This window comes from Podarcis vaucheri, assembly GCF_965113315.1.
Source record: "Podarcis vaucheri genome assembly, chromosome: 3".
Taxonomy (NCBI): Eukaryota; Metazoa; Chordata; class Lepidosauria; order Squamata; family Lacertidae; genus Podarcis; species Podarcis vaucheri.
Window position 1 is genome coordinate 104446168 of NC_138761.1, and position 27593 is coordinate 104473760.

The 27593-nt window shown below is 40.8% G+C and overlaps 1 protein-coding gene and 1 long non-coding RNA gene across 2 annotated transcripts in view; one reads left to right on the top strand and one right to left on the bottom strand.

The window, feature by feature from the left end:
• Positions 1-27593, bottom strand: part of KLHL29 (kelch like family member 29) — a 430669-nt gene that overhangs the window by 201467 nt on the left and 201609 nt on the right. The gene's annotated exons all lie outside the window — the stretch shown is intronic.
• On the top strand, positions 195-12569 carry LOC309528311. The gene is made up of 3 exons (XR_014217645.1): positions 195-2030; positions 2928-3257; positions 12372-12569. It is a non-coding gene; the product is annotated as an uncharacterized lncRNA (long non-coding RNA).

A 27593-nucleotide genomic window follows, 5' to 3' on the forward strand; every position in this document is an offset into this window, starting at 1 on the left:
TAAATATGTGCTCCCCTTTAATCAATGGATAGAAGATATGACAACTCTTGCAATATACAAACCAATAGCTTATAGACATAGACTGCATATGGACAAATATAATGACATTTTGAAGGTATTCATTTAAAATATATAGTAAGTTATACGTAAATGTATATGTATAATAACAATAATTTTACTTATATACCTTTGTATTAGACAACTATATAAAGAATTATAGATTTTTTTCATATTTTTATTAGGGCACTTTTTGTTTCCTTTTATATTTTTTCATTTTATTATGTTCAATTGAAATATTTTAAAAGGATAGACTTAATTGTTTCATCCCATAACTTTTACTGCCTGAAATTCTCAAACCTTTTATACCATAAATTTTCTGGGTGGCTGCTGTTCTGTCCCATTTTTGTTGCTCAATAGTGCAAGAGTGCCCCTTCATTGCTAGAGAAAGAGATCTATATATCTAAGCAATCAGTTTGAGAAAGGAGTAGTGCTCAGGTGTTTGTTCCCAGCTGCACAACTAATGAGTGAAAGGTGCTACAGAGCAAATCCACCCACTGGCAGGTATGAAATAACTTGTGTCCAGTTTTGCAAGGAAGACAAACCTTCATTTTCAGTTGAAGATCAGTATGTAATTTTCATTGACAATAGAAATAATCTGTGATATTTTACAAGGCAAAGTACTCCTCTCTCAGCAACAATGAGTGCATAAAAGAGCACAATCTCCATTAAAAAAATAAAATAGCACATTAAGAACTGCTTCCATTTCAAGATGTCTGGCCCAGGTCTTTCACATGACAGACTAAAAGCAGCAAAATTGCTGAAGAGCAAATAATCTTATATGGTCATACTATTACTGAGTGCAAAGGTCCAAGGAATAGCTTTCAGTCTTGGTGATTCAGTTTCATGATTTTGTTATTTCATCTACTGAATAACCATTTCCAGATGTGGTGCCATATATATTGCATCTTATAAAGGTATTCAACAGGATAGTAGAGATACCTGCATGTTATAAATCAGCATCTCACTTGTTAATTTGAGATGTTAATTAGGAAGGATGAATGTTCCATAAACATGTCTGATTATTGAAACAAGCAAAACAATTTAGGTAGCTTATTTTGTGAATAGTTTGGTTTATAACCATTTTTCTTATGTGTAAGTATGGCGTGCTTCCACATATCAATTTACTTCACCAATTTCAGCTATAAACCATGTGAATCCTCTTATGAATAAGCACACTCTCTTTGTTAACACCATCATAACATTTTGTTATTTTCCCTCTCTAGTCTTTCCTCCATTCTCACCAGTATTACTTTCTCTCCATTCTTTCATCTGTTTCATTTTTCATTCCTCCCCACCCCTTTAAACTCCTTTCCTTAATATGACATTTTCTAGGAAGTTAATCAGATATAGTTTAACGACACCCTACCTACAAAGCGTGAATGGGCTTAGAATTAGACAAAATGTGTTTACTGATTCATACAGTTGAGATACATTTCGCATGAATTATTCCAAGAACAGTAAGTATGTCAAGGACATGACATACAACGTCAAAAATACAAACTCTAATTATATGTAAGATTCAAAAGAAAATAGCTATATTATATAAGTGCTTATGAGCTCCAGTTATTGGTAGGAACACAATTGTACAAAGCATTTCACAAGCAGATAACTTTTTTTTGGGGGGGGGGAAGTATTATGCAAAGAAATAATTTTAAGAATATATAGTGATACAAGGCTTTCAGAGCAGGGGGTGGGGTGGGGGTCAGTCTGCATGATATCCATGAGTCTCTTCCAGGCCACTGATTCAGTATCTGTGAGGTGTGGAATTTAGTAGAAGCCACTGCTAAACCAGTCAGACCAGTTTCTGTTATGCTAATGGCCACAGCGCTTAGATAAGCACCATATTTCTGCATGATGAAAGAGTGGGGCATGTTGCCATAGCAACAAGTGGAGGTGCTGTCCGCCATTCACCTGGCTGGATCCTACATCATCCTAGGAAAGAGAAAAATAGGCCAGGGGAGGATACTTTTGTGAGTGAATTCAGGCAGAGGGTTTTGACTTTTCTCCATGGGCTGAATCCTAAAGCTATGATTTGGGGTGGGGGCTTCTATAGAAACCTAATTGGGAAGCAAGATATGTCAGGGTGCTAGTGCTCTGACCCCTTCCTTCCTGAGCTCAGGTTGTAAAAAGGTAAAGGTAACCCTGACCGTAAGGTCCAGTTGCGGATGGGGTTGCGGGCTCATCTCGCTCTATAGGCCGAGGGAGCCGGCGTTTGTCCACAGACAGCTTCCGGGTCATGTGGCGAACGAGAGCAGAGCACGGAAACACTGTGTACCTTCCCACCGGTATGGTACCTACTTATCTACTTGCACTTTGATGTGCTTTTGAACTGCTAGGTGGGCAGGAGCTGGGACCAAACAATGGGAGCTCACCCCATCACAGGGATTTGAATCGCCGACCTTCCAACTGGCAAGCCCTAGGCTCAGTGGTTTAGACCACAGCACCACCCACGCCTCGTGCTCGGGTTGTATATATGTGTAAATATAAACATATATCCTAAAGACACCACAGTCTCCATTGACCTTCATTCCAAGTATATTCACCTGGTATATACACCTGAAATCCCAGGAATCTCTTGATGCTTGGAGACTGGGGTGTACACAACATTATTATATTTGGTCCTGTTAAACCAAGAGTGTAGGAATTAAACTACATTATTACATGCAAGATGGAGCACTGCACCTGACGAGGCAATTTAACTGCTCTCGCAAGCTAAGCAGAACTGAACTAGCTCCCCAAACCACAAACCTTTATTCAGCAAGAAATGTCACTGATGAAGTAGCACTCAATTACTTCAGAGTTGTGAAGCAACGTTCTCGCACAGCCCAGAAGTGCTGAAAAGTTTGTTTCTATGTTTTTATTTTTAGCAAACAGTATCAAAATGGAAGCAAAAACACCTACAGAGACAGGTGGGTTGTTTCGTGTGTGCATATATTAAGATATGTGTGTCCTCGGGGTTTACGCAAACAAACAAGAACGGCTTCCATCTTCAACGGTAACTAAATTGGTTTAAAAGGATGCATGCTTTGATGACAACCTGTCTAAAGACTTCAAAAAGGAAACAACTGTGTACTACTTTCTACTTTCCCAAGGCCTTGACTAGCGAAATCAGCTGGCTCCAACAACACACAGGTGACAGACCTGTAATTTTCCAACGACAGGTAATTTGGGCAGTAGTAAGAATTTGATGCTACAAGGTAAAATATTTGCTACTATGCATTCTTAAGTTGGTTAGGACATGTTTCTGATCCGTAAATTGCTTTACTGTGTGTCTGACCGGTAATGCTACTAATTTAATAACAGAAATTGGCTGCTAGGAGATGGAAAACACCCAAAATGCAAGGCAACAATACAGCAGTAGTCAGCCACAATCAACTACCGTAAATATACAGATTGAGTGATACTGAGCAGACAAATGCACTGCCCCCCGTTAGATTTCCAGAGAGAAGCAGACACCTCTTCCCCCAAAAAGGTACTTCCCAGAGCCTGGTCTTTCTTTGTCTCTCCAGATGTGTATGACTCAAAACTGTAGTCTCTCCCCACAAGTACTTATACTGCTTTTCCTCCGATGCCTTGCTTGCTCCCTTCCTCTGGCTTAAAGGAGGTGGGGACAAAACGAGAAATGTGATTGACAATTTCTCCACCAACCATTAAGGATCATTTGTAGGCATTCTGTTGCAATGAGCCCTCCCCCTCTCTGACCACCCTCAACACATGTGGCGCTGTGGTTGGAATGTTGGACTAGGACTCTGGGGACTTGGGTTCAAATTTTGCCAGCCATGATGCGGACTCCCTCCTGTCACCATCTCTCAGCCTCCTTTCACCTCACAGGGTTGATTTGTGTATGCTACCCTGAGCTCACTGAAGGAACAGAAGCAGACTATTCTGGCAATGATATAACAACTTGTGGTATGGGGCAGCTATAAACATTCAGTTATTGATTAATAAATATGCTGGATTTGATATGTTTCCATTCAAATGCTTTATGTGAATTGAGACTGAGTCTAAAGCAAATTACACACGCCATAGCATCACGTGGTGTAACCTTTCTGGGAATATACTGTCTCGGACCTTAGGTGCATCTCGTAGAAAAGCATATTTAAACGCTCCTATTGCAGAGAAGATGAATCTCTTAAGGAGGCAGGTTATAAAGGGGGTATTGTTTTTGTTTGTTACTATGCTATGCATTTTGTGTTTTTATATTGCAAACCACCCTGTGATCCTTGGATGAAGGGCAGAATAGAATAGAATAGAATAGAATAGAATAGAATAGAATAGAATAGAATAGAATAGAATAGAATAGAAATATAAAGTACTTTTTCCCTATTATACTAAGGTATTTACGAGCTGGGAATTGTTTTCATGTGGAATAACTGATATGCAGTTTCCTCAGTGATCCATTTCACATTGGGCTTTATGTATGCATCGTAACTTCAGTTTATGCTCAGAAATCACGAAAGCCCTTATCATTCTCTTGATTTCCATAGTTCATTCTGTTGAGCACCTTTGCTTATGTTCCCAATATAGCAACAACCCATGCGTAAAAGAGGGATCTCAGCAGACTTGGGGGAGCTGCAAATCCGGCAAGCACCGTCCTACTAAGTTTCAGGTGCCTGGTTAAAATGGCTGTATTGCACCATGAACGATCTTTTAGGAAAAGAGCCATAGCATAGTAGAACATCTGCTTTGTATGATAAAGCAGATGTTTTCCTATGCATGCACTGGGTCCCAGGTTCACTTCCTGGTGCTTCCAGTAACAGTAGAAAAAATTCACCACCTGAAAACCTATAAAGCCACTGCAGTTCGGTGTAGAATGAACTGAGCTAGATCATCCTATGTTCCTATGAATGCTGTCCTGATGTTTTCATCACTGGTTTTTAATTTATGCTTTAAATTCTGTATACAGTATTTGTTTTTTTTTAAAAAAAAGCATGTTTGAGATGCAGATGTGGCAAAAAGTGGGATATAAATCTTCTAAATAAATATAAATAAATCAGGATACAAGTGGAGGGGGGAGACTATAAAGCAATCGGACTTAAGGTATGGAATGTTAACTAATAATAATTATTTTATTGTTTATATCTCGCCCGTCTGGCTGGGTTGCCCTAACTGGGTAGTGATAGTGAGTGGGTGTGGAAAATCAGAGGAAGCAGTAGCTGAACAGCTGTACTGAACACTTCAGTATTTCATTATAAAGGTAAAGGTTAAGGGACCCTTGACCATTAGGTCCAGTCGTGGCCGACTCTGGGGTTGCAGCGCTCATCTCGCTTTATTGGCCGAGGGAGCCGGTGTACAGCTTCCGGGTCATGTGGCCAGCAGGACTAAGCCGCTTCTGGCGAACCAGAGCAGCGCACGGAAACGCCACTTACCTTCCCGCCGGAGTGGTACCTATTTATCTACTTTCACTTTGACGTGCTTTTGAACTGCTAGGTTGGCAGGAGCAGGGACAGAGCAATGGGAGCTCATCCCCTCACGGGGATTCGAACCGCCGACCTTCTGATCGGCAAGTCCTAGGCTCTGTGGTTTAACCCACAGTGCCACTTGCCAGTTATTCATAACAAATTCTGCTGACTTTCTTGGAACATTAACTAATAAACACACTGAAGGCTGATCAATGTTGTAAGCATGCATAACTGAGTGCAAGGCCAAACATTTAATCTGAGGCACTTAACACACGTCCTCGACTTCAGAAACACACCTACACAATTCTATAAGTACCTGCAATACTAATTTCCAACTAAATGCATTTGTAGGTCTTTGTGCAAAATGCTTAACACCAGGCGAACGACTGTAACCTAACATTCACCAGAAGCTTTTATTATTTGCTCTTATTTGCTTTTAATTTTTGAATTCACCATTATCACAATATTTCAACGTTAATTCTAACAGCAAAGATCCTCTGCAAAACAGAACTGTACAGCATTAAACAAAGCAGACAGAAAGGTCTGACATTAAAATTGCTCTGCTGCCTTTGGGTGGAAATGATTCTTTCATGATGCTTTCGGCTCAGGTTGGAAAATTGCACCTTTTTTTTCAGGAGCTTGCATGTTTACCGTTCCTGCTCTCACAGTCACATCTGCAATAAGAGTAATCATGTTTGCCAAAATGTACATGCAAATTTCTTCCCATGGCTTCATTTTTAATTTTATTATTGCTATTACTCTGAGAGTTATACAAATACTGCTTTTTATATTAGTATGCTACATCAAAGCAGTTATTTAGTGCCCGAGGAATTCATTAAATGCATTTCCATAACAGATATATTTGTCTAGATGTGATTTAGCTTGCCTTAAATTAAATCTACCATTGAAAGATCTTCCAGACTAATAAAGAGAAGATACCGCTGAGTTAGTCGGCTTGCCAAAGTAGTTTTTTTCCGAGAAAAAAAGCCAGGCAAGGAAGTCAGCCACAGTAAGCACACATCACCCCCTCCTTCCCAAGGCAAGAAATAGAACAGATTAGAAGGAATTCCAGTACACCAGGGTTTTTTTGTAAAAAAAAATGTCCTTGGACAAATGTTTAACATCAACACCCTCTTCATTTTGGCGAGACTGGTGACCCTAATGGGCTGAAGCCCAGGCGGACTGGCAATCATTCAAGTCTTCAAGCCGCCGCTGTGCCTCTGGCTTATTTCATACTTCGCAAAGAAACCTCTAAACCTTTAAATTACGCTTTCATTCTACTAACTGGCAGATTAATATAGGAAAATAAATTTGTGATGGCATGAGTCTCATTTCCCCTTTTAAAAGAAAAGAATCCACGAATTTGTTTTTCTTTCAGCTGCTGATTTGAATGAATTTGAGCCAAACGTGCAAGAAGGAATTCTGAAGCATATATTAGCAAGACTTGTGCCATAAGTAAAAGGAAGGACTAAGTTCCAATCCAAAAATTGGGCTTTCCCCCCCCTTTTCTTTTTCTTTTTGGCACCTGCCCCCAAACCAATATATAAAGGTCCATCGTGTCGCCACAACGTCTTACACCATATTTCTATGTCACTAGAAATTTAATTCCATATCCTTTCCATTACTTCCCAAACAATTCTTCGCACAATTTGCTGGCAATGTTATTAACTCCCCAAAGAAAGGCATGCGCTTTAACTACGAAACAGATCCGTTTAACCTGATATACACCTACAGGCAAGCTCCACAATATCAATTGGTCTAGTTCCTGGACACTTCAGACACAACAATAAAGCACTAAATGAGCGACGGGGTGGTGGTGCCGACGAATTGCATTTTTGCATTTTTAAAACAGTAACATTTCCCTCAAATTCCTCTGTCATCTAAATGATCCAACTTGGTGCCCTTCAGAAGAAGAAAAAACCTGCCCCATGCTTTAAAATAAGAACGAATCTGGCTGGGAAGAGAATAAAATTATTTATTCTACAACACATTTGGAAAAAAAACCCTCTGAACAGCACTCTGTGTACTCAGGAAACTAACATTCTATGCCCAGATTTATGCTAATTAAGTAAATCTGCATATATCTGCTAACTCTGCAAGTTATCCCGCTTCCAAAAATATGGCTTTATGAGAATTTAGTGTTTTGTTTTGCAAGGATTAGCAGCAGAAAAAGAGGGAAGTTGCTGAAAGAGAGTCACTTAAGTTGGTAAGAGGAGTTATGAGAGCTAGGGTTACTTGTATGGAAAACACATGGAGATGTATGGAGACCTGGAAGTCCAAAACACAGACCACTGATTTCTTTCTAACCTACTTCTGTTTTTTCAGCATTCCTCAGATACTATCCAAACATTTCTGGTTTCCTCTTGTTTCAATGAGTACTAGAAACTTGTAATATTATCAGTTAAAATATTGGATTCTTCCAGTGCTAAACTCATTGGCAAGTGACAAGACAAGTGGAATGTATAACACCTACACTATGAATAATTCCATTATTCAAAGACCTGGAAAAATAATCTTCCTGAATAATTTACATGATAGGCAACAACATTATTATAGTCATCAAATACATAATTCAGCTAAAAGTGCTCAACCAGTACTAATTAAAAGCACAAAAGCTGATTTTTGCACACAGGCAGCTTGGACTGTGATTGAAAGAAATGCCATCTAAGGTAGTAGTGCTCCTTACAGCTTTCTATTGCACCATTACTCTGGGGCCATTATTGATTAAGGCAAACATTTTTTCTGTCATGAGAGGTGCACCTTAATGCTACATGTATACAGAACTGTTTGAACCAGAAGATTATGTTTGGCAGCCATGGTGCATCTGGAAAGCCCACTCCAGGTTCACCTAGGTTCAAATTTATTAATTTGCAAGGCACTTAATGACTTGGATCCAGGATACCTCAAGGGACTGCCTGATCCCTTATATACCTGCTTGATCTCTGAGGCCTTTGGAAGAGCCACTGTTAGTGGTCCCCATCACTCGTATTGACAAGGAGCTATCTGCTTAATACTGTGGGCTCAATTTTGTGGAACTCTCTTCCAGCTGGGCAAACCCCCACTGGAGACTTTTAAATATATATATATATCCAGCAGGCTTTAAAACAGATTTTAGAGTTTTAAATGTACTAGATGTATTGAAACACTACCTAGGTTTTCACTATACTGTTTGTTCTACAATGGACTTTGTGGAAGCCCCTTTCTTGGGAGTTTACGGATACACAGGTCAAGTCTAATGCATTCTAGTACAGTCGTACCTTGGTTTTGGAACAGCTTAGTTCCTGAAAATTTTGGCTCCCAAACGCCGCAAACCAGAAGTGACTGTTCCGGTGTGCGAACTATTTTGTCAAGCCAAACGTCTGATGGGGTTTCCACAGCTTCCGATTGGCTGCAGGAGCTTCCTGAAGCCAATCGGAAGCCACCCTTTAGTTTCCGAACATTTTGGAAGTTGAATGGACTTCCGGAACGGATTCCGTTCAACTTCCAAGGTACTACTATATCTGCTTTTGAGTGAGCATAAGACAATGCAGGAGGGAGAAGAAAATTCAGAACTGAAGCTACTCTTTCCTGGACAGCTGAAAGATCTGCACCACCCTGTAGTATAACAAAAGCTGACTCCTGCCACTAAATGGAGAGTGGTCCTAGCAACCCATTGAAATTGAAATCAATACTTTACATAGTACATAATCCCCTGCATTGGGCTTCTTATTAAGTCTCAAGAGCACCTCAACAGCCTTTATTTTTTAAACCTATACAAGGGTCCATGATCACTGCAGATGATGACAGCAGCCACGAAATTAAAAGACGCCTGCTTCTTGGGAGAAAAGCAATGACAAACCTAGAGAGCATCTTAAAAAGCAGAGACATCACCTTGCCAACAAAGGTCCGTATAGTTAAAGCTATGGTTTTCCCAGTAGTGATGTATGGAAGTGAGAGCTGGACCATAAAGAAGGCTGATCGCCGAAGAATTGATGCTTTTGAATTATGGTGCTGGAGGAGACTCTTGAGAGTCCCATGGACTGCAAGAAGATCAAACCTCTCCATTCTTTTTTTTATTAAATATTTTTATTGCTGTTTTTTCCCCAGGTACAGATGTAAAGACAGATATATAAAAGGAATAACAGAAAAAAGAAAAAAAAAGAAAAGAAATCCATATCTCCAAGACATTTTTTCATAACCAACTGGACTTCCCCACATCTCCCTCACCTTGCATTCTTTACAATAAAGATATCAGCAAATTATTACCTTGTTTCGTGCATTCCTTTGCAATTCCAAATAGTTATATTTTAGGTTTAAAGTACTTGTTGTCAGTTTACTCTTACCCTAAAATAAATATAGTGTTACTTTAAACTTTGGTCCTTTCATAATTATAACTTAATTTCCCATATCACCAAATCATATTGCTGAAGCTAGATTTTCCAAATCATGCAAATTCTTAACATTCATATAACTTAAAATATTTTTTGTAAATAGTCCTTAAATTTTTTCCAATCCTCCTCCATTGTTTCTTCTCCCAAATCTCGGATTCTGCCAGTCATTTCAGCCAATTCCATATAGTCCATCAATTGCGTCTGCCACTCTTCCAGTGTGGGCAAATCTTGTGTCTTCCAGTATTTTGCGATGAGAATTCTTGCTGCTGTGGTTGCACAAACCTCTCCATTCTTAAGGAAGTCAGCCCTGAGTGTTCACTGGAAGGACAGATCCTGAAGCTGAGACTTTGGCCACATCATGAGAAGAGAAGACTCCCTGGAAAAAGACCCTGATGTTGGGAAAGATGGAGGGCACAAGGAGAAGGGGACGACAGAGGACGAGATGGTTGGACAGTGTTGTCGAAGCTACCAGCATGAGTCTGACCAAACTGCAGGAGGCAGTGGAAGACAGGAATGCCTGGCGTGCTCTGGTCCAAGGGGTCATGAAGAGTTGGACACAACTAAACGACTAAACAACAACAACAACAACAACAACATACAAGGGTGTTTTCACGAAAGGTGCAGCTAGCTGTGGTTCCTTGGATGAGTTCTCATCCTGTTTAATGTTTGTATTATCATAGGCATTTTCTGCTACTCCAGAAAAGAAGTCAAGCTTACTGCTGGAAGCAGGCAGAGGTTATCAAACTTAAAACCCCTGGAATTTGGAAATTACTTTCCATTTGCTTTAATTCCTCAGCAGACGCTCTTTATATCTTTCTCCGGCAGCTCCTGAGGATGGGCAGGGGGAAGCAAATGCTTGAACTGTCTTCAGATAATAAAGGCCGCATGAATAAAATGCAGAGGCCAAAGCATTTCCAGTGCACTGATACCAGTTAGAACAACATCTCTTCTTTAATTTGTTACTAAACTAGGCATGCACCGTAAGAAACCAGTTCGCTCTTGGCTCTCATCCTCTATCCACATTTTGATCAGGGGGTGGTTGGGATTAATGTGACGAAACACAGCACAGACGGTAAAATTTACACTATTTGAGAAGTAGCAGGTGACATTTGCCAGTCACTGATTTCTCACGCCGTGATTGATATCCAGCTATAAAACAAGGAAGCGAGTACTGCCGAGGGTGTCAAGCAAGACTGCTTGCTAAGAAACTGCTACACACACACCAGCAGCTGCACAAGAAACTTGGTCTACTGCAGAAGTCTTCTCCAGCTAGGAGGACTTCTATTTCCGAGCCTAAAAACAGTGTGCCTCACAAATCCAACAAGATGTTTAATAATACAGTTGTACACCACACTAATCTCTGAGTGGTGTGAGATTCCAGGGGTTCCACGCTTCCTTTGGGAATGAGGCACAGCGGAGACAGCAGTGATTTTATGATATATGGTTTATTTACAGATATGTGCAACCTGAGCCTATAGTGGAGGGTTTCCCTGCATTAACACCTCGAAGGGGCCTTGTTTCTCCCATAGCTGCAGCCTTGGATTCAAACAGAAATCAAACACTGTGCTCAAACCTTCTTGCTTGCTACTTTACCTCTCTGCTCTCCCACTTGTCTCCTTTCCTTTTTTCCCCCTAATGGCCCATCACCCAGGCTATCACCTTAACAGAGGAAGTGAGCTGTATATATCACACTTGTTGGAGCCAAGGGTTAGAAAAGTCTCACATGCCGTTTACTTCCTTGCCCAACTCAGAACAATACTAAGCAGCAACGTGTTAAATTGGTAAGCTTCCAGCTTGAATGATAGAAGCCTTACTATGATTCAAACGTTCTGTGCTTACCTTTCTCTGTCGCTTTACTATTAATTTATTGCTTCTGGAACAATTTATCAAAACAGGTTTTTATTTTAGATTTCAATAGCATCAACTCTTGTCTTTTAAGTGTAAACACTGAATTAGTCTCCATTTGATTCCCCAAGTATAAATACAGATTATCTGGAATTGGTAGTAAGTTGGCTGAACACAATTCAAGGAGACATGGACAAAGATAAATCAGCATATTAAAGACATCACAATGAAAAAAGGGGATAGCACAAAATGATTGGGGCATTAGAGGAATAAAAGGCTCCTATTACTCTCAGCCACTTTCCCCCAAGATGCATTGAAAATATCAAGTTAAATGTCTTCAATAGAAACATGAGGGGTGTCTATTCCCCCGTGCAAGGATTTCCTTCTCCAAAGTGAAGGCTTCTGTAGGAGAATACATGACTTACATTCATGCCTGCCTTCAATAGCTGATGATTTATGTACAGAAAGCAAGGCCTGTTCCATTCTTACTTTGCCCCAGAGATTACACCTGAGGAGAGAGAGCAAACATACCTCAAGCTTCTGCAATCTCACTCTGTCTGCCCATTCCCACAGAGACTAGGTAACAGGTGCAGGATTTATCTCACAGGAACAGATAAATTCTGGGTTCAAATAAATGTAGCATTGCCTGGGTCTGGGTCTCTCAGAACTATCTTTTCTTTTTTCTTTTTTCAAGCTGTGCCATCAAACAGGATTCAAGATTGTCTAAAGATGATTGTTCCTAAATGATTGTTCCAATGGACACTTCTGAAGACTTTGCCAAGTTGCAAGAAATGATAATTGTGGCCTCTGTAAGACCGGGAAATCTTGTTTTTATTCTAGATCAGCTTGCAGGTAGATTCCCAAACAATGGCTATTTGCTACCTTAAATCAATTATTATTAAGTCTATCCCATATTCAATTTGCAAATTAAATAAATCACCAGAGTTCTCTTTGCATTTGCTGATTTATTCATTCATTATTTATTGGCAAAGGTTTTTCTGTATCACCATCTCATAAAATACCAGAGCAGCGGACAACAATAAAACACAAAACGCCATTAAATACAAAAAAATCATTGAAGTGACTGGCTAATTAAACATCTATAAAGGCCTGTTGGCACAGATGGGTCTTCCACAGATCCCTGAAAGTCAAAAGTGAGGACGTTTGCCAAATCTCTGTGGGAAAGGTGTTCCACAGCATAGCACCAGAGTCACTAAATACCCAACTTTTAATTAGTTTCCCTGTCACTGCTATTCTTATACTGTTTTTTTACTACCCTCCCCCCAGTCCCAACTTTCATTGCAAACTATTCAGGAATCTGTTAGATTGTATTCATGCATATGGCAATGACAGATGACTCACCACCACAATTTATTGAACCCTACAATTATACAATGTCTTATTAAAAAAAAGAAAAGAGAGTATTCTGGTACCAAAGTTCAAAAAATTATAAGAATTAGGGGTATAGATGTGAAGTGACAGTCTACTATTAAACTGCTTTGGTTCTCAAACACCTTGGTACTCCTATGTTTTGGCCCCTGAACGTCAAAAACCCGGAAGTGTTCTGGTTTCTGAGCGTTTTTCGGAAGCCGAACGTCTGACACGGCTTTTGCTTGAGTGCAGGAAGTTCCTGCAGCCAATCGGAAGCTGCACCTTGGTTTTCAAACGTTTCGGAAGTCGGACGGACTTCCAAAATGGATTACTTCCGAGAACCAAGGTACGACTGTACCATCATTTAGCAAGAAGTATCCAGCAATATGTTTCCTTTCACAAAAGTTAGTCTAGCCTTTCCTCCACAGGGTTTTTGCACCAGTTTTGTTACTATAGAACAGTGTTTCCCAACCTTTTTTGGGCAAAGGCACACTTGTTTCATGAAAAAAATCTCGAGGCACACCACCATTACAGCCCCATGACGTCAGCGCGCAGCGTCACGCCGGGAGGGACATGAATTGCTAGCAAATTACATAATCACCTCCTTGAGGGCTGGCTCATCTTCTCCGAAGGCAGAACCCCATTAATTAACAGCACAGACTCACACCATAGCCAAGACGAGGGGGGAAAACCTCAGTCATGCACAGTCATGCACATGTGGGGGCTAAATGAGGATGAAGACCGGGCAGAGAGCAGGGTTCAAATCACCCCACCTGGCCAGGACAATCCCTGGGTGCTCCCTTGGGCCACTCGCCTGACCCACCTCGCAGGGCTGTTGTTGCGAGGATAACACGGGGAGAACCACGCGCGCCCCCGGGAGCTCCTTGGAGGAGAAAGCGGGCGATGAATGCAATGCACAAAATATATGAGAGGCAACCAGGTTTTGCAGGTGAGGGGCCCCCGCCAGCCTCCGCTTCCAACACCCGGCGCAACGACGCCGAAGTTTTCCCCCGGGCTCGGCTCGGGGAGCAGCGCTGCTCCCCCCCGGCTCCCCTTCGCCCTCCCGGCTCTCTCTTCTGCCCACTGGGGACCCCCCTCACCTGCCAAGTCTGGAGCGCCGGTGGAAGTTGCATGCATGCATGCATGGCGCCGCGTTGCCATTGCATTGCACTGCACTCCATGCAACGCCTGCACGCATGCATTGCCTTGCACGCCCACCAAGGGGTCTCCCCGCGGTCCGATGCGTCCCCTCCGGTGCGGATGCAGCATTGCAAAAATAAAAAACCCTGACGCAGCCCTACCTGGGGGGCAGCCTCCGCCTCCGCTGCTCCGCCTCCGCGGGGATCCCCGGGCTCCATCCTGCCGCCCGATCTCCGCGGGGGCGCAGGCAGGCTGCACGGGGTCTGCGCGGAAGAGCCCCTGCCTGCCCGGTCGCCGCTGCTGCACTCATTCCATGGCCGGGAGAAGAGCGCTTCAAACAAAACGCCCGGCCCGCCAGGCCACGCTGGGAAACGTAGTTTGCGCACCCCGCGCGGGTGCGGAGCCCAAGGGCAAGGGGACTACGGATCCCAGCAGCCCCCGCGCCGGGGACGGAGGGGGAGAGGCCGGGTGCAGGGATGGAGGGACGGGTGGGCGAGCGAGTGAGTGAGTGGCAGCAGCCAAGCCTTGGCCGAGAGCCAGGAAGGGCCTCCCCGGAGGAGGAGGAGGAGGGAGGCGCAGAGCGGGAGGGAGGGAGGGAACCCCAGGGGTCATCTAGTGACGGCGCCCCAATCGAAAATTTGACTTAAAAAAAAAATCTTTCAAATTTTTTAATTTTTCCCGCGGCACACCAGGCAACATCTCGCGGCACACTAGTGTGCCGCAGAACAGTGGTTGGGAAACACTGCTATAGAAGGATATTAGTCTGCCTTATTCCCGACATCAGCCATATGCAGAAAGGTAGCTGTTTCCTCCAGGTGTAACACTTTTCACTACTAAACCATTCCATACTTCTGTAGAGTTGTGGCTGTGAATATCCACATCTGATACCAGTGTCGTGCCAATAAGAAGCAGCCAAGCAATGCAAATTTAAGGACTTAGAAAGTAAAAGATTTTACAAGACCTACCTACTAGGGAAGAATGGCAGATGAAGCTGATGGATTACATGGAATTGGCGGAAATGACTGGCAGAATCCGAGACCAGGGAGAAGAGTCGGTGGAAGAAGATTGGGAAAAATTTAAAGTATATTTACAGAAATATTCTAAAATTAACGAATGTTAGAAGGATGCTGGAAAGAAGCTACATGACTTTAGTAGAAATACTATAAAGAATTAAGTATGAGTAGATTGATATTGGGTAAAGGGGCAAATTTAAGGCTAAAATGTGTTAAGATAAATTATGGAACTAAATTTGAGAAAGAGGGAAAGAACTTGCTGGAATAATTAATTGAACTAGAATACAAAAAAGGAGGTGTGAGGAAGTCGAGGAAATAAGCAAATGAAAGATAAGGGCATGAAAATACGGGGTTCTTTTTATCTTTGTTCTTTTTTGGGTTTATTAAATGTTTTTCTTTTTTCTTTTTCGCCTTTTTCTTTTTTGTATTGTTGATGTTTTGTATTACTGTATTTATTTTTGTTTCTGAGGTTTTGTAATTGTTTATTGCTTGTATTTCTTTTTTGTTTCTCTTTTCCTTTTTTCCCTTTGTAATGTTTAAACTTTAATAAATATTTTTTTTAAAAAAAAGAAAGTAAAAGATTTTAAAATTAGTTCCATGATTAATGTCCCGTTTAACTTGGGTATTTGCGGCTTTCAGCCGATCAAAACACCCCACGCTCATTAGTTCTATTTTTTTGCAGTATTTGCGGTTTTGAAGCCATAGGGCCTGAATAATTTCAGTCCTGCCAGCAAACCAAACTAAAAAAAACCCGGAGCAGCTGAAGATAAATTAATCCCTGCTGTGCACCCATTGAAGTTACAAAATGTCACACCAAGCGTGGCCGACTCCCCAAGATTCTTACGACAAGATTTTATAGTAGACCTTTCAAGGGTGAGTGACTAGTGTAAAAAGGCTACAAACAATAGCTTAAAGCAACTTTAAAGGAAGAACTGCAAACATTTCCGGGGTGGGGAGGGGGGTCTCATATAGGGAAAGTAGCTTTTACAGCAAATTCGCAAACTATTCGGCTTTCCTTTACTTTGTCTGCTGAGCAAGGAAACACAAATCGGCTGTATAAAACGTCCCTTTATCACATTCCCCATGAACCCCATTTTATATACAAGGCTGCTACATCACTTATTAGCTAAAATTGCTAAGAAGGTACCTGAAAATTTTGTTGCATAACTTTCTACGAGGGATAGAGTTTTGTACTTTTCTTTTCTTTTCTTTTCTTTTCTTCAAATTTTAAAATATAAGCTCAGACTATGGAGCACTGGCCCAGCGCCACCACTGGAAGTCTTCATGAGTTGGCAACAACCATTGTCTCCATGCCTGTGCAATTCAGAAGCATTGTGCAAAACAAACATATATCTTCCAATATGAAATGCTGTTTTGGGAAAAATTGTCAGTGCAGGTAGGCTCACACACCATTTCCTGCTTCCTCATCTCTCTACTAAAACCAAACAGATGTTTAAACACGATCATTTTCCCCATACAACACTGGCAATTTTAGTTGCCTCTACGTAGGATGATTTAATTAATGTCCGGAGACTGTTCAGATCTCAATAGCTGCTCTTTAAAAGATTACACTTTTGTATTCTCTTAATTCAGTGGTACAAATCTAGATTTCCTCCTACTTTTTTGGCTTATGTTAATGGACTGACTACAGATTCTTATCTACAGTAGCAATGGAACACATGAATCTAGAGAGGCTATTCCAGTTTAGAAGTTAGTTTACACCAAGTCTCAAGAGACCTTCTGTTTTTGTTGAAACTGCAAATAAATTATCAGGGAAAAATCTGTCCTTGAGTGTGTGTCTGTTCTCAAAACAGCTGGCATAAACCAATATATGTCTTGTGGGCTGCATTTTGCTTTGTGGGTCATGCTGCTAGAGGGAATGGCTGGATGTCCACACTAAAAATACACCTCTTTAGCATATAGAACTCTTAAATCCCTTTTGGCCACTCCTGTGCAAACAACAGCTTAGGATCCATCTAAGCATATTTCTCTTACCTAAGCTTGCGAGTTCCAACACACATATGTGCTGATTGTACTGAATTTACTATTCTGCTAATCTCTTTAGAAATGCAGTATGGAAAACAGGAAGAATTAGAATTCCAAACAAATCATTAATCAACTACTGAAAAACCCTGGAGTGCTTGCAAAGGGGGGGAAAGAGCATTTGATGACTTAGTGCAAATGTAGATAACGATTTGCATCTTTTGGTGCTTGAATGAAAATGCTTCACAATGTCGAACAGTTCTAGAAGAAATTTACATGCTGGCTTTAAGGAGGTGTTCATAATTCTCACATTTGTTTGCCTATGGAAAATGAAATATTCTAAATTTTGGGCACAGCAAAACTGTTTGGGGTTCTACGGTACCAGGAAGCTCAAAGCAGTTATCTTTTAAGTAAAGCATAAATGAAAATGCTACCCCTAAAAAGATGGTTAACAATAGCACAATTGAACATTTTTTGCCATTTCCTTCTCATTCCCAATGAACCTTTCATAGATCACAAAATGCTGAAATTTCAAAGTGGCTTTGAAATAATATGCGCTTGAGTAAAATAAAATCTGAGCAGCTCTGAAATTTAAAAAGCTGGTCATATTTTTAGGATCTTTTCACACATTTATTCCTCTGAAGATCACTCGGGAACATGGATGTTTCCCTCCCCAATGATGCCTATGTTGTAGAAAGACGGACAACTTACACTTATACAGAGATATCTTGTAATATTCCTTTGAAGACCATCCACACTACTTCTATCAAAAACAATTTCCGCGCTTCCACATCTGACAAATAACCTTACAACATTTCTTAAAAGCAGTATAGAAACCGATGGCCAGCCAGAAATCTCTCTGACCTTCTTATCTTCATGCTTGAAGATATCTATGAGGATCACTTACTATTTTTAAGCTAATGGAAGGATATGTGGAGGGGAAGACACTTCCCTTTCTTACCTTACGCACACATAAAAAGAATGATCACCGGCTCCTTTGATGTAACAATTCCAAAAGTATTAAACCTGGATTCTACCGATTTAAAGTCATCCATGTCAATATTATTTCCAGTCACATCAATGACCACAGCCTCAAAGTAGGATTTCATCAAGCAGAGAACAGCATTTAAAGTCGCATTGTGTTTGGTTGTTTGGAATGTTTATTTCCTAGCCTAGCCTTCTCAAACTGAGTGCTGTCCAGATGTTTTAGACTACAACTTCCACCAGTGCCAGCCAGCAGAGCCAATGGTGAGGTAGGATGGGAACAGCCTCCAGGTTTGGGAAGGCATTCCTGGGCCAGTTTACATATTTTAACCACCATAAAAAGTGGCGGATTAATTAGTTCTACGTAGTAGCCTTGGTGAGCTGTATGTGCAGTTCTCTCCTTGGTATCACAAATCTCTTTTGGAAAATTGACAGTACCACAGTAGAAGTACAGGGACATCTCATGCCATGGCCAGAGCTATATTATCCCTAACGTTTAAGATTAGAGTTAGTTACGTTAAACGACAATTCCAATTTAAGCGGGCAAACTAAAATATCTTGCGTGTTCATTCCAAAATATTAAACCAATTAAAAGGTAAAGCCCAATTTTCCCAAATAACCTAGGAAGTGTATAATCACTGAAATAGTGATTATAAACAATGAGTGACACAGGAAGGGGAGATCTTAGGAAACAGTGGCCTGGTTTGCATGTAACATCAAACCCAAAATTAAAAATAATAATGCTTAATGTGAAGGTTCAGCATGCTAGTGAATACTACTGAAAAATTCTCACTTTTCTTCCTGCCATGCCACCAGCCCATAAATCAGAGTCTGACTTGTTGGGATGGGTTCATGTTTTGTTTCCCTCAATCACAGCACACACACGCTAAGCTAAAAACACACACACACCAAAATTTGCATACCACTTGTGGTTTGTTTGCAGAGAAAAGAAGCACAAACAAGACTCTGGCTTGTTTCTGAGTAGCAGAACAGGACTGGAGCAAAAACCTTTCGTGTTCAACATTAAAACACAGTTTAACTATGGTTAAATGCAACCAGTCCAGTGACTCTAGTGCAAGAATGTTTGGTCACTGCTTGCACCATTTATTTTAAAATGCAAGAAACAAGATTGTATAAGTAGCACAGCAATGGCAGTTTTTTTTTCAGTCCTGCTACTGGATCAAATTGTTGTTCATCAATAATCTTTGCTTTGTTGGTTACATTTATATACCACCTTTTCCTCCAAGGAGATCAAGGTGGTGTACATGGTTCTCCCCTCCCCGTTTTATCCTCACAACAACCCTGTGAGGTAGACTAGACTGAGAAACAGCGACTGGAGCAAGGTGAACCTGTGAGCTTCATGGGAGAGTGTGGATTTATCAATTTACACTTTTCTATGTTTTAAAAACAAACATACAAATTAAATTCTACTGACTATATTTTCTCCTCATCATTTGTACAAAATTGTTTTCAAGCACTAACAATATCCCCATTTTAGGCAACTAATAATAATAAAAAGGTAAAGGGACCCCTGACCATTAGGTCCCGTCATGGCCGACTCTGGGGTTGTGGCGCTCATCTTGCTTTATTGGCTGAGGGAGCCGGCATACAGCTTGCAGGTCATGTGGTCAGCATGACTAAGCCGCTTCTGGCGAACCAGAGCAGCACACGGAAACGCCGTTTACCTTCCCGCCAGAGGAAGGTACTTGCACTTTTATGTCCTTTCGAACTGCTAGGTTGGCAGGAGCAGGGACCGAGCAGCGGGAGCTCACCCCGTTGCGGGGATTCGAACCACCGACCTTCTGATCGGCAAGTCCTAGGCTCTGTGGTTTAACTCACAGTGCCACCAGTTTGTTTTAAAAAGGAAACCAGGTCTGCTAAAATGTAGGTTCAATTACTGGCTTCAGCAACTCAAGCATAGTTTGCAGGTGATGTGAAGAAAGAACCTTGAATGAAAGTTAATACAATGTCCTGCTCCATCCTTGTTTGAGCCCTAACAGGTGAGTAACAACACACAGTGTGCACTGGAGAAAACATTACATCATGTACCAACCCTAGTAGAAGCTCCCCAGACTCCACAGATGAACAATGCAGCTGTAGCAAAATTGGTTCTACCTACAGGGATCCAAATTGTAGCCTAAAGGTGCCATCATGAAACATGATGTAAGCGATTATGGAATACACAGTATACAAAGCAGAAGTGAGATGATGGGCTGAAATGTCTCCCAGATGCCTTTCGAATTATTCTGAGAGGGCAATTTGGCCAAATGTATTATGAGAATATTTTTAGTTCAATAAAACTGCTACCTTTGCTGGGATTAATTCAGACAGATGTTTCAGCAATTATGAATCACTTAACTAATTATCCCAAATACCTTTCTGGCCATCACTGACTGGGATGATAAACACCTCAAGCCAAATTGCACAGAGCAAGGCACACTGAAATTGTATATATATATATATATATATATATATATATATATATATATATATACCTGGCTTTGGGGAAAGACATTCTAGTATTTAGGATCTGACAATTACTTTAATCAGTATTATAATGATTCTGCTGAAGTATATATAAATTTTTGTTGCCGACATTACATTATTAGATAATTAAGGTAATTTAAGTAATTACTTGCTAAAAAGACTAATTTTCCTCATCATCATAAAAGGTCTCAGAGCACAGTAATAGAAAGGAATTAAGACTCCAATATGGCAGTTTTGGAAGAATTAAAATCTCTGAAATGGAAGCTGAAGGATGCTATTAAAGGAACGAGAAAGCTATTCCTTGGTTAAATAGAAAGGAATTCCCTGTGTCATGATACATACTTTGCACCATTTCATATTATGAACAAATATTTATTTTAGTAAAGCATTAAAAAAGTTCTCCACTTGTACACTCATATATAATCAGCTAAAAATAAGATAAAAATAAGATTAAAATTCTCTTTGAAGAAAAATAAATGACAAAAGGTCATTCAACGTAACTTGAGCAGTAAGCTATATGTGATTTTTAAAAAGAACCTCTAAATTTACGAGGGATGGATAATGGTCTCAACAAACCCAAAGAGCTAATGCAACATGGCAGCCATCTTGAAATTAGAAGTTCATTAAATCAACAAATCACCATATTTTCCCCATTTGATTTGTGACCATTTTTGTATAAATGCTCCTAACAGTTTGGATAAACAAATGTTTACATCAATATGCAAGGCAGAGCAGAAAATATAGACTCTGTGATTAAGATGCTATATAATCTGAGTTTTAAAAGAAAGGCCTATTACACATTTTTAAATAAATATAGTGGGGTCACAACAAGTAAACTTTTTATTTTAAATCAAATGTAAAGGAGATAAACAACCATACCACTTAATTTATTACTACGGAAACAAGTAATCCTGTCAAAACAACCTAAACTGATACACCTGCTACAACCTTAATAAAAAGGGATCTGTGTCACCAACTCTCAGATTAGAAGATGAGGAGATTAACAGGCCCACACTATAAACCTTGGGAAGACAAACTAGCCCCTATCAGTACCTCAGTTTCATCTGCATTGAGCTTCAGTTTACTCTCCCTCATACAGTTACAGATAGGTAGCTGTGTTGGTCTGCCATAGTCAAAATAAAATAATTCCTTCCAGTAGCACCTTAAAGACCAACTAAGTTAGTTCTTGGTATGAGCTTTCGTGTGCATGCACACGAAAGCTCATACCAAGAACTAACTTAGTTGGTCTTTAAGGTGCTACTGGAAGGAATTCTTTTATTCTCCCTCATACAGTTCACTATTCAGGGCTGGCTCAAAATATTCTGGCACCTGGAGCAGACCCTCACATGGTACCTCCCCTCCACGCCAGGGAAGAAGAGGTGAGGCAAAATCTACATCCTGAACAAGGGGGGGGGGGAGAAAGAGAGACTACTGTCCTTGTGAATCCTGCTGCCTGAGGCAGTTTGCTCACCTTGCCTCCTGGGTGGGCTGGTCCTGCCATTGCCACATCTAGGCACTGACAACACTGCTACTGCCTCACTTGGGTCTAACAAAAAGGAAAAGCAGAGTCAGGCACCATCCATTTATTGATGGCACCTCATTCCAAATCACTGCACTCAAGGATTTAGTGTAGCAGCTGAAGAAAATACTTTTATTTTCCACATGATTCTATATTCCACAGTTGTACGTCCTATGTTTTCATCTGGGATCTACAATATGAACTTTCAGTCTACAGAAAAACACACAAATACGTCATCTATATCTGGAACCAGTAGTTGATCAGTTAAGTTTCTGACAGATCCTTGTTGAACTCAGGAGGATGCAATAGGAAGATATAACGCAGGTGTAACCAGGATTCCTGGTTTAATATGCATGCATATTACTGAAGTTACCATAGTTAATGTCTATACAGATGAAACATCCAGCACTATTTTATGTGAATCTGAGTATGAAAGGAACAAGGCTTGTGGGATGGGTCAGAGAGGGGATTCTGCAATCCTTCCATTTGATTAAGGGATGCCTGGTGTTACGTCTGCACTGGCCCACAGAGCTTTGCAGAATTTGTAATTTTATTTTACTCTGGAACACCAAGTGTGCATCATGTTCACAAATGCCTGGATACAGCACATCTATTTGAATTCATTCTTAAGAATTCTAAAATAAAACATTTGCAGAAAGAGAATATTCCCTTTTCCATGCAGTCTTCAAAGGAGCACTTGAAAGTATATCTAAGAGCCCAAAGAGAGTTATAAATACTCTTCTGGCATCAATATATAATGCATACAACAAATGAATTGACTGTTCCCGCTTAGAGTGCTCTGACCTTGATCGTATGAAGGATACAAAACGTAAACTAAAATTGTGCCGAAGTGTTTTGAAAAGCCAAGCACACAACACTACACTTTGTACAGTCATGCCTTAAATAACACCGGAGAGGAACTGACCCAATACACTCCTTCCTCTGAAGCCAAACAAGAAAATATCATAAATTTTTCATAAAATGAAAAATTGCTTTTTATTAGAGATAATACTTTATTCGGTCACTTCCCCAGGAAAATTCAAATATGCCCAAATGAGAAAACTAGTAAAAAAGAAAAGAAAAGAGAATGAAAGAATGAATCTATCATTTGGCAAGTCAAAAAACTGAATAAGTTAGATGCTAGGACCAAGAAGCAGCCTAAGTCAATACACTGGTGCTGACATCATCAAGGAGCTCCCAGGCTGTGATTGGATTCGTAAGGCTGGGCAATCTACTGTTTGAGATGGCATTCTGCAAACTGAAGCAGCGGGGAAGTCAGTGAGCCCTCATCCAAGTATATCCTTCCCAGATACAGTGGCACCTTGGTTTAAGAGCAGCTTAGTTTATGAACAACCTGGATTAAGAACGCTGCAAACCCAGAAGTAGGTGTTTTGGTTTGTGAGCTTTGCCTTGGAATAAGAATGTGTTCCGCTTCCTGTTGAGTGTGTTCCATTTGTAAATTGAGTCCCCCACTGCTATGGGAAAGCACGCCTTGGTTTAAGAATGCTTTGGTTTAAGAACGGACTTCCGGAACGGATTAAGTTCGTAAACCAAGGTACCACTCTGTGCTTGGCTGCCACTTCAACAGAAGCACTTGTATCTAAGTGTCGCACGGCCTCAGAAACCTAAGAGGCACAGATTGCTTACGAGGGCAATGTCGCGTGTATGACGTCAGGATGTTAAGAGGAGCTGGGGCGGAGCCTAATGCGGCTGCGCAGCTTCAGTGGCCTATGGCTCCTCCTCTACCTACTCCTGCCTCTGCCCCAGGTGGGAGGCGGATTCAACCCTTCTTCCTATCTGGGGCAGAAGGAGGAGAAGGCGCCTCTGCCCTTTTTGGATACTGGAGGGGCCCAGCCCCATCTTCAAAAACATAGAGGTGCCAAAAGTGCTCAGCCCTGTGCAGCTGCTGCCCTTTCTTGGAGGTCATAAGTAACACAGTGTAGTATAGTCATGATTTTTGTCCCATATCATCCTTTGGTTCTTAGGCTATAATGACTCTAGATCAGGCATAGGCAAACTCCGGCCCTCCAGATATTTGGGATAATAATAATAATAATAATAATAATAATAATAATAATAATAATAAAATTTATTATTTATACCCCGCCCATCTGGCTGGGCTTCCCCAGCCACTCTGGGCGGCTTCCAAAAAAAATTAAAATACTGTAATACATCAAACATTAAAAGCTTCCCTAAACAGGACTACAATTCCCATTATCCCTGACCACTGGTCCTGTTAGCTAGGGATAATGGGAATTGTAGTCCCAAACATCTGGAAGGCCAGAGTTTGCCTATGCCTGGTCTAGAACCATGGTTCCCAACATGGGGCACATGCCCCACAGGGGGGCAATTTGATTTTTAATGGGAGCAATTTGAGAATGAGTTATTAACAATTAATGGCCTTTTAGGCTTCCTCCACCTGAATAGGAGTTCACTTTTTGAATAATAAGAATTATATGTCACAGGGGGTGGGATAAGAATTCTAGAGATGTTTAGGTGGCGCATGGCCAAAAAAAAAAAAAAAAGGTTGGGAACCACTGTTCTAGATGAACCAAAGGAGGCTTGCAATCTGTTCCTTATTTTACACAGAGCAGTTCCTAATACAAGATGCTGTCCTGTATGCTTACATGCAAGTATATCCTCTCATGATGAACACACGGAGACATCCTTTCAAGTAGGCATGTAAAGAATTGCATTGTTTGCCGAACTAAGTTGACTACAAAATAGAGAGCTATTCTTTGAAATAAGCAACAGGTGTCAACCCTGAAATCTATTGCTCACAAGTTTGCCAAAGGATTGAGAGTGGATCTGTGATGAACTCAAAGACAGTTTCTCAGATATGCATACATTACAGACAGGAACCACATCAAGGACAAATTTCTTCATTTCTGGAATTTATATCCTGCCTTTCTATATAATTATGAAGGCACCTAACTTATCATATACACAATAATATGCTTTTATGTTATAAAAAGGTCACATTCAACTGAAATCATAGCCGCTACCACCAAAGAGAAGCAGCAGCAGCACAATCCCAAACAATTGTTTAAATGACAAATGGGGAATAAAACAGTGAAATCCTGTGAGTACTTTTAAAACATTTACTAGAAAGAGGATACAAAAAATTGAAGCCGGCACTTGTCCTACTACCAATGAACTAATAAACTAAGTCATTGCTGTGGGTTAAATATTGGTTTATGAACCTATTTTATTGGGATACTGCAACATAGTTATAACAGGGTTTTTTATTAACAAGTGTAAAACAGCAAGTGTAAGCCACCTATGGTAAGCCTAAGATTTAATTTGAATGCACAGTACTTAATTTTTATTACTTCTTTAGTCTTTAAACAAATCAGTTAGTTAGAAGAATTAGTTAAAGTTCTACCCTAAAACATTATGTGGAAATTGGTCCTGTTGATTTCAATGAAATTCTCATATAGGTGTATTTAGGTTCCTAGCCTTATGCCTTATTACCACAACTACTTAACCCTAGGACAGGGGTCAGCAAGCTTTTTCAGCAGGGGGCCGGTCCACTGTCCCTCAGACCTTGTGGGGGGCCAGACTATATTTTGAAGAAAAAAATATGAATGAATTCCTATGCCCCACAAATAACCCAGAGATGCATTTTAAATAAAAGCACATGTTCTACTCATGTAAAAACAAGCTGATTCCCGGACCTTCCGTGGGCTGGATTTAGAAGGCGTCTGGGCTGGATCCGGCCCCCAAGCCTTAGTTTGCCTATCCATTCCCTAGGACAACATTCCCTTTATTTGTTTTGTTCACTTCAGCTAAGACATTCAGCTTACTTGGGCCTATAAACCCTTGGACATATAAATTAAACAAATCAAATCAAATTAATATTGTTGACCCATTTCTCCTTCTATCCCAAGATATGGAATCAAAGAATTATAGAGCTGGAAGGGAAACTGAGGATCATGGTTAACAGCGGTGGACTCGTAAGCTGGTGAACCGGGTTTGCGTCTCCGCTCCTCCACATGCAGCTGCTGGGTGACCTTGGGCTAGTCACACTTCTCTGAAGTCTCTCAGCCCCGCTCACCTCACAGAGTGTTTGTTGTGGGGGAGTTTGGATTTGGATTTGATATCCCGCTTTATCACTACCCTAAGGAGTCTCAAAGTGGCTAACATTCTCCTTTCCCTTCCTCCCCAACAACAAACACTCTGTGAGGAAGGGAAAGGAAAATGTTAGCCGCTTTGAGACTCCTTAGGGTAGTGATAAAGCAGGGTATCAAATCCAAACTCTTCTTCTCTTCAGGAATATGCAAACTGTTCCATAAAGGGACTTAGCCTGCAACACTGGCATTTCAGCACCACACTCTAACCAATTGAGCTATCCAGACTAACACGTTCACATGAACAACAACAATATTAGTTCCGGTTGACAGGGGTACCTGGAGGGGAGAATTCCTTGCTCACTTTCACCTCCAAGTGGTATGTGAGCAAGGAGATATGGCAGAAAGCCCTTCACATGTCTACTTCTTGCAACAGACATTTCAGCTTCAGGTGCACCAACCACCTTTGAAAATCAACTTATGTTTCTCCACTCAACAAGTCCCAAGATGCTATTTTATCATCTATGACAATGGAGTCCAACAGGCAATCACTAGATTCCACCATTTTGAAAAAGTGAATTTTGAACTTTCACAAACCACTTCCTAACAAACAAGCCCAAGGAGGTTTAGTTAACTTCTTGCCATTGAAAAAAAAAGCCTCGTCCTATTCTTAATATGTTTCTGGGGTAATTAGAAATGAACCTTTTTAATAAACTAGTGCATTAGCTTCCTTAGGGGAATATGAACCTGTTCTTTGTTAGGAACATTCAAAAGCTACCATTCTAAATAGAAGCTTTTCATAAGGAGCTACTACATATTTTATTACTGTTTTCTTTAGATGTGTTTCTGGTAGAACACTGAGAGCATTGATCAATTCAGGTGCTCTGACTTCAACGCATCTCCTTCCCCTTTATAAAGGGTCTATAAATCGTTAACAATTCAGCCCATTTATTCAATCTAACAATTGAGTCTTTATGTGAGAAATTTCCAGGTCCCTGGATAGACTGTCTCATCTGGACAATGCTCTTGGCACCTGACTACCAATCTCTTCAATGGGAGAAATCATAAAGGGAACAGACACACAAAAATGGGATAATAGACTTTCAACAGCAAACACCAAAAGCAGAGAAATGAATTGGTCTACCTGGAAGTGAACAAAAGGATATGACTATGTGGTGCAGTAACCCTCTTGTCAGGTTCATGTCTCTAGGGCAGGCACCCCCAAACTCAGTCCTCCTGATGTTTTGGGACTACAATTCCTATCATCCCTGACCACAGGTCCTGTTAACTAGGGATGATGGGAGTTGTAGTCCCAAAACATCTGGAGGGCCGAGTTTGGGGGTGCCTGC